Source organism: Rhinoraja longicauda, chromosome 5 (assembly GCF_053455715.1).
Source record: "Rhinoraja longicauda isolate Sanriku21f chromosome 5, sRhiLon1.1, whole genome shotgun sequence".
Classification (NCBI taxonomy): domain Eukaryota; kingdom Metazoa; phylum Chordata; class Chondrichthyes; order Rajiformes; family Arhynchobatidae; genus Rhinoraja; species Rhinoraja longicauda.
Genome location: NC_135957.1, coordinates 84,376,015 through 84,383,621, shown reverse-complemented (window position 1 = coordinate 84,383,621; position 7,607 = coordinate 84,376,015).

Below are 7,607 nucleotides of genomic sequence, written 5' to 3'. Positions count from 1 at the left end.
ACCTGATTTAATGACTTCAGTGTTTGTACAGCAGCGCGGAAACAAGCCCTTCGGCCCGACTTGCCCACGCCGACCATGATGCCCCCATCCACGCTCGTCAACCCTGCCTGCATTTGACTTGTATCCCTCTAAGCCCTTCCTAACCACTGAGATCTTTCCATTGAAGTACCTGCTGCGGGTAGATCAGGTTTCAAGTGTAGCCTCCCAAATACACTTGTGCCTGCTCTTGATCTTCAAACCCTTGTTGGGCTAACATATTTAGTTCAGAGATACAGCGTGGAAACAGGCCCTTTGGCCCACCAGGTCCGCGCCGACCAGCAATCCCCGCACATTGAATGGCGGTGCTGGCTCGAAGCCCACTCCTGTATCGTTTTTCTATTAACGCTATCCTACACAGACTAGGGACAATTTTTACATTTACCAAGCCAATTAACCTACAAACCTGTACATCTTTGGAGTGTGGGAGGAAACTGGACATGTCGGAAAAAACCCACGCTGGTCACGTGTAGAACGTACAAACTGCGTCCGTAGTCGGGATGGAACCCGGGTCTCCGGCGCTGCATTCGCTGTAAGGCTGCAACTCTACCCGCTGCGCCACTGTGACTGCTCAAGTGTACCTGCTCCTTCAATGCCTCCCTTTGCAGAGTTCTTTTCAGAGGTTATCTGTTTTTCAGCCTCCTGCCATGAATGTTGCTTGTGTGACAATGCATCGGTTGAGAGATCCCACTTAAAATTGGTTTGTTCCAAAGACTTCTAAGATTTGTCTCATTACCAATGTTGCTTACTGTGGGTGTTTAATTAGAAAAAGGGCAACGAAACCTTCAGACCAAAATCAGTCCAAAGAAGAGGGTCTCGACCCGAAATGTCGCCTGCCCATAATTCTCCAGAGATCCTGCCTGACCCGCTGAGTTACTCGAGCACTTTGTGCCCTTTGGTGTATTAACCAGCATCTGCAGTTCCTTGTTTCTACGACAAAACCTTAAGTCTTTTCATCTGTAGAAAGGAAATGCAGGCGCTAGTTTATACTGAAGATAGACACAACGTGCTGGAGTAACTCAGTGGGTCACGCCGCATCTCTGGAGAAAAAGGTTGGGTGAAGTTTCAGGTCAGAACCCTCTTCAGTCAATAGACAATAGGTGCAGGAGGAGGCCATTCAATGTGATCATGGCTGATCATTCTCAATCAGTACCCCGTTCCTGCCTTCTCCCCATACCCCTGACTCCGCTATCCTTAAGAGCTCTATCTAGCTCTCTCTTGAATGCATTCAGAGAATTGGCCTCCACTGCCTTCTGAGGCAGAGAATTCCACAGATTCACAACTCTCTGACTGAAAAAGATTTTCCTCATCTCCGTTCTAAATGGCCTACCCCTTATTCTTACACTGTGGCCCCTTGTTCGGGACTCCCCCAACATTGGGAACATGTTTCCTGCCTCTAACGTGTCCAACCCCTTAATAATCTTGTACGTTTCGATAAGATCTCCTCTCATCCTTCTAAATTCCAGTGTATACAAGCCTAGCCGCTCCAGTCTTTCAACATATGACAGTCCCGCCATTCCGGGAATTAACCTAGTAAACCTACGCTGCACGCCCTCAATAGCAAGAATATTCTTCCACAAATTTGGAGACCAAAACTGCACACAGTACTCCAGGTGCGGTCTCACTAGGGCCCTGTACAACTGCAGAAGGACCTATTTGCTCCTATACTCAGCTCCTCTTGTTATGAAGGCCAACATTCCATTGGCTTTCTTCACTGCCTGCTGTTACCTGCATGCTTCCTTTCAGTGACTGATGCACTAGGACACCCAGATCTCGTTGTACGTCCCCTTTACCTAACTTTCTGAAGATGTGACCCAACCCGAAACGTCACCAGTCCTTTTTCTCCAGAGATGCTGCCTGGTTTTCTGAGTTACTCCAGCACTTTGAGTATCTATCTTCAGTCTTTTTAGATTGGAGCAAATAAGTTCAGTCAAAAATTAGGTTTATCTAGACGACCTGTTGGCTTCCCGTTGTGACAGTGGTTGATGGGGGAAAAAAAAGACACAATTTTAATATTATTGAGCGGTCAAACTTTAACTTGAAGAAAATATGAGCATTTACCTCAGGAGTCATCGTTCAACGAAGCACGCGTTTTAATGGCAACATTGAACACCGAAGTATTAGATCAAAATGGCGATGTTTATTTTATGGAGTATGTGTCCGAAATACAGCCAAAACGGTACACGATAGCGCAACAACTTGAACAAAACTTGATACTGCACACCGCAGGCGAATGGTGAGTAAGGTGCCCCTAAAATTGTCGCGCTATCGTGTACACTTTTGGCTGTATTTCGGGGACATGCATATATATAAACATAGCACAAAAAGTAAGGAAATTTGTGTTTGGTAGATTATTTCTTTGTTGTAACAATGCTTCTTGGCAATAAATCTTATACCGTTGGAAAGCCTGTTTATTTCCCTTTTAAATGGTGCCACATTTGTAAGGAACATGCATTTGTGGGATGAGCAGCAGAGATGAGTATATGGGTTGCGCCCATGAAAAATTTGCCAAATCTTCTCTGCCAATGTCAAACAGCTTATTCTGCTGTTGCTATTGACTCTTGTTTTGAGCTTCTGGTACCCCCAGGTGCTGACAAGAATGGGATGCCATCCCACAACAGTGTGTGACCAGGCTGGTGACCAGCATGAGGAGGAGGTGCCAGGCTGTTATGGCTGTGTATGGTTCTTCCACACACTACTGTGGCTCCTGTTTATTAAATGAATAAATTGTTAAATTGCCAATATGTCTTGTTTCTTCAGACTTCAATCATCCAATCCACCAAACAACACCGAACAAGAGTCAATGGCAGAATAAGCTGTTTGGCATTGGCAGAGAAGATTTGGCAAATTTTTCATGGGCGCAACCCATATACTCAGCTCTGCTGCACATCCCACAAATGCATGTTCCTTACAAATGTGGCACCATTTAAAAGGGAAATAAACAGGCTTTCCAACGGTATAAGATTTATTGCCAAGAAGCATTGTTACAACAAAGAAATAATCTACCAAACACAAGTTTCCTTACTTTTTGTGCTATGTTTATATCAGTTGGTCATGAAGTCAGTCATACAGCATGGACACATGCCCTTCACCCCGACTTGCCCACGTTGACCAAGATGCTCCATCTATGCAAGTTGCACCTACCTGTGTTTGGCCCATACCCCTCTTAACCTTCCCTATCCATGTACCTGAGTAAATGTCTTTTAAAGGTTATAGTCCCTGCCTCAACAACCTCCTCGGGCAGCTTGTTCCATACACCCACCACCCTCTGTGGAAAAAGAAGTGGGTTTACACAAAGTGAGTTGGGAACGGAGATCAACTTCCTAAAGAAATGGTGGCTGGTAAGATATTTCCTCAAAGCTAAGTGGCTTGAGCTGAATTGTATTGAAGGGTGTAGTTGGGGGGGAGGAGGCTATGGATGTGAATGCAGTGCATGTATATGTTTTCCAAAGAGCTAGGAGGACTGACGCAAGCAACGTTACGTAAAAATGTGGCAATGGGTTCTGTTACTTTTTAACAAAGCTAGTATGTCAAAAGTGGGTAAATTATTGACCCAGCCTGTTCTTGTCACAACTTTCCACATGGCCATCCCGTTCATAAGTTATGAGCAGAATTAGGCCACTTGGCCCATCGAGTCTACTTCGCCATTTTAATCGCGGCTGATCTATCTTTCCCTCTCAACCCCAATCTCCTGCCATCTCCCCATAACCCCTGACACCCGTACTGATCAAGAATCTGTCAATTTTTCACTTTAAGAAATCCATTGGCGGCCTCCACAGCCTTCTGTGGCAATGAATTCCACAGATTCACCACCCTCTGACTAAGTAATTCCTCCTCATCTTTTTGAAGGTCCTTTTATTCTTAGGCGATGGCATCTGGCTCTAGACCCTCTCACTAGTGGAAACATCCTCTCCGTATCTACTCTGTCCAGGCCTTCCACTATTCGGAAAGTTTGCCCTGGCGAGACGACATCTGGAGTATTGTGTGCAGTTTTGGTCTCCTAATTTGAGGAAGGACATCCTTGCTATTGAGGCAGTGAAGCAAAGGTTCACAAAGTTAATCCCCGGGATGTCGGGACTGTCATATGAGGAAAGATTGGAAAGACTGGGCTTGTATTCACTGGAGTTGAGAAGGATGAGAGGGGATCTTATAGAGACGTATAAAATTATAAAAGGACTGGACAAGCTGGATGCAGGAAAAAAAATCCCAATGTTGGGAGAGTCCAGAGCCAGGGACCACAGTCTAAGAATAAAGGGGAGGCCATTTAAAACTGAAATGAGAAACCTTTTCACCCAGAGAGTTGTGAATTTGTGGAATTCACTGCCACAGAAGGCAGTGGAGGCCAATTCACTGGATGAATTTAAAAGAGTTAGATAGAACTCTAGGGGCTAGCGGAATCAAGGGATTTGGGGAGAAGGCAGGCATGGATTACTGATTGTGGACGATCAGCCAAGATCACAATGAATGGCAGTGCTGCCTTGAAGAGCCAAATGGCCTGCACCTATTTTCTATGTTTCAAGGAGGTCTCCTTGCGATCCTTCTCAACTCCAGTGGTTAGAATGAGTTTGGCCAGATATTGGCCTTTGTTTAAAAGTAGACACAAGGGCAGAACTCCAAGGTAACTTGATTTCCTTCCAACAAGGTCGTTTTTGACAAGGTGACTGACACAAGTTCAAACTGAATTTAATGGGCAGTGAGGAGGCAACACTCCAATTGCAGTATAAATCTCCCATGGATGGTTAAAAGTTGGTCGTCATCCCAGAAAAATAAGTGCCCCTGAGCTGCTTTAGTAATGTTTGTTAATTGCACAATATTTGTTTGTAAAACTCAATGAAGCAGTTCGTGACCGCATGCACCAAGCTCTCCACAATCTGATAATGGGGAGAGCCTAGGACCAGACTAGCAACTGCTGCAACTGAATCATTCCATAGCACGGTGGCGCAGCGGTAGAGTTGCTGCCTTACAGTGAATGCAGCGCCGGAGACCCGGGTTCCATCCCGACTACGGGTGCTGTCTGTACGGAATTTGTACGTTCTCCCCGTGCCCTGCGAGATCTTTGGTTTCCTCCCACATTCCAAAGATGTGTAGGTTAATTGGCTTGGTAAAATGTAAAAATTGTCCCTAGTGTGTGTAGGATAGTGTTAATATGCAGGGATCGCTGGTCGGTGCGGACCCAGTGGGCCGAAGGGCATGTTTCCGCACTGTATCTCCAAACTAAGCTAAACTAAACTTATAGACAGGCCTCAAATGGAACAATATCTTCAATCTGGCACTGAGCTAGGTAACAAACCTCTAGGAAGGAGATAAGGAGGAATTTCTTTAGTCAAAAGGTGGTGGAATTCACTGCCACAGAAGGCTGTGGAGGCCAAGTCAATGGATGTTTTAAAGGCAGAGATTGACGGACTTGATTAGTTCGGGTGTCAGGGGTTATGGGGAGAAGGCAGGAGAATGGGATTAAGAGGGAGAGATGGATCAGCCATGATTGAATGGCGGAGTGGACGTGATGGGCCGAATGGCCTAAAACTTATGAAATTATACCCAAATGTCTTCTGCAAGTTTATATAAACATAGCACAAAAAGTAAGGAAATTTGTGTTTGGTAGATTATTTCTTTGTTGTAACAATGCTTCTTGGCAATAAATCTTATACCGTTGGAAAGCCTGTTTATTTCCCTTTTAAATGGTGCCACATTTGTAAGGAACATGCATTTGTGGGATGAGCAGCAGAGCTGAGTATATGGGTTGCGCCCATGAAAAATTTGCCAAATCTTCTCTGCCAATGCCAAACAGCTTATTCTGCCATTGACTCTTGTTCGGTGTTGTTTGGTGGATTGGATGATTGAAGTCTGAAGAAACAAGACATATTGGCAATTTAACAATTTATTCATTTAATAAACAGGAGCCACAGTAGTGTGTGGAAGAACCATACACAGCCATAACAGCCTGGCACCTCCTCCTCATGCTGGTCACCAGCCTGGTCACACACTGTTGTGGGATGGCATCCCATTCTTGTCAGCACCTGGGGGTACCAGAAGCTCAAAACAAGAGTCAATAGCAACAGCAGAATAAGCTGTTTGGCATTGGCAGAGAAGATTTGGCAAATTTTTCATGGGCGCAACCCATATACTCAGCTCTGCTGCTCATCCCACAAATGCATGTTCCTTACAAATGTGGCACCATTTAAAAGGGAAATAAACAGGCTTTCCAACGGTATAAGATTTATTGCCAAGAAGCATTGTTACAACAAAGAAATAATCTACCAAACACAAATTTCCTTACTTTTTGTGCTATGTTTATTTGTATTAGGTGTTGTTGGACCCAAATACATGGCAGCAAGACCAACATGTGTAGAAGGGAACTGCAGATGCTGATATGTACTGAAGGTGGACAAAAAGTGCTGGAGTAACTCAGCGGGTCAGGCAGTATATGTACTGCCTGTACCATTTACAAGAGTGATTTCAGGAGTGAGTGGGTTAGCATATGATGAGCATTTGACAGCACTGGGCCTGTACTCGCTGGAGTTCTGAAGGTTGAGAGGAGACCTCATTGAAACTTGCAGAATAATGAAAGGTATAAATAGAGTGGATGTGGAGAGGATGTTTCCACTGGTGGGAGAGTCTAGGACCAGAGGTCATAGCCTTAGAATTAAAGGGTGCACTTTTAGAAAGGAGCTTCTTTAGTCAGAAGGTAGTTAATCTGTGGAACTGATTGCCACAGAGGGCTGTGGAGGCCAAGTCAGTGGATATTTTTAAGACAAATTCTTGATTAGGAGGCAGAGATCAGCCATGATTGAATGGCGGAGTGGATTCGATGGGCCGAATGGGCTAATTCTACTCCTATAACTTGTGAACTTGTACATCTGGAGAAAGAGGATGTGTGACATTTTGGATCAGGTCTGAAGAAGGGTGCCGACCCGAAATGTCACCTATCCACATTCTTGGAGATGCTGCCTGATCCGCTGAGTTTCTACAGCACTTTATGTCTACCTTGAGCAGCAAGAACGAGTTTGTTTCTGCTTATCCTAGTGTCATATGGTATAAATGAGGTGGCTCATTGGCTCGTATCTGTGCCTGATGTTGAACGCCTTTTAGAAACATAGAAAATAGGTGCAGGAGGAGGCCATTTGGGCCTACGAGCCAGCACCGCCATTTATTGTGATCTTGGCTGATCATCCACAATCAGTAACCCGTGCCTGCCTTCTCCCCATATCCCTTGATTCCGCTAGCCCCTAGAGCTCTATCTAACTCCCTTTTAAATTCATCCAGTGAATTGCCAGATGCAGTTTAATGTGGATAAGTGTGAGGTTATCCACTTTGGTGGTAAGAATAGGAAGGCAGAGTATTATCTGAATGGTGTCAAGTTAGGAAAAGGGGACGTACAACGTGATCTGGGTGTCCTAGTGCATCAGTCACTGAAAGGAAGCATGCAGGTACAGCAGGCAGTGAAGAAAGCCAATGGAATGTTGGCCTTCATAACAAGGGGAGTTGAGTATGGGAGCAAAGAGGTCCTTCTGCAGTTGTACAGGGCCCTAGTGAGACCGCACCTGGAGTACTGTGTGCAGTTTTGGTCTCCA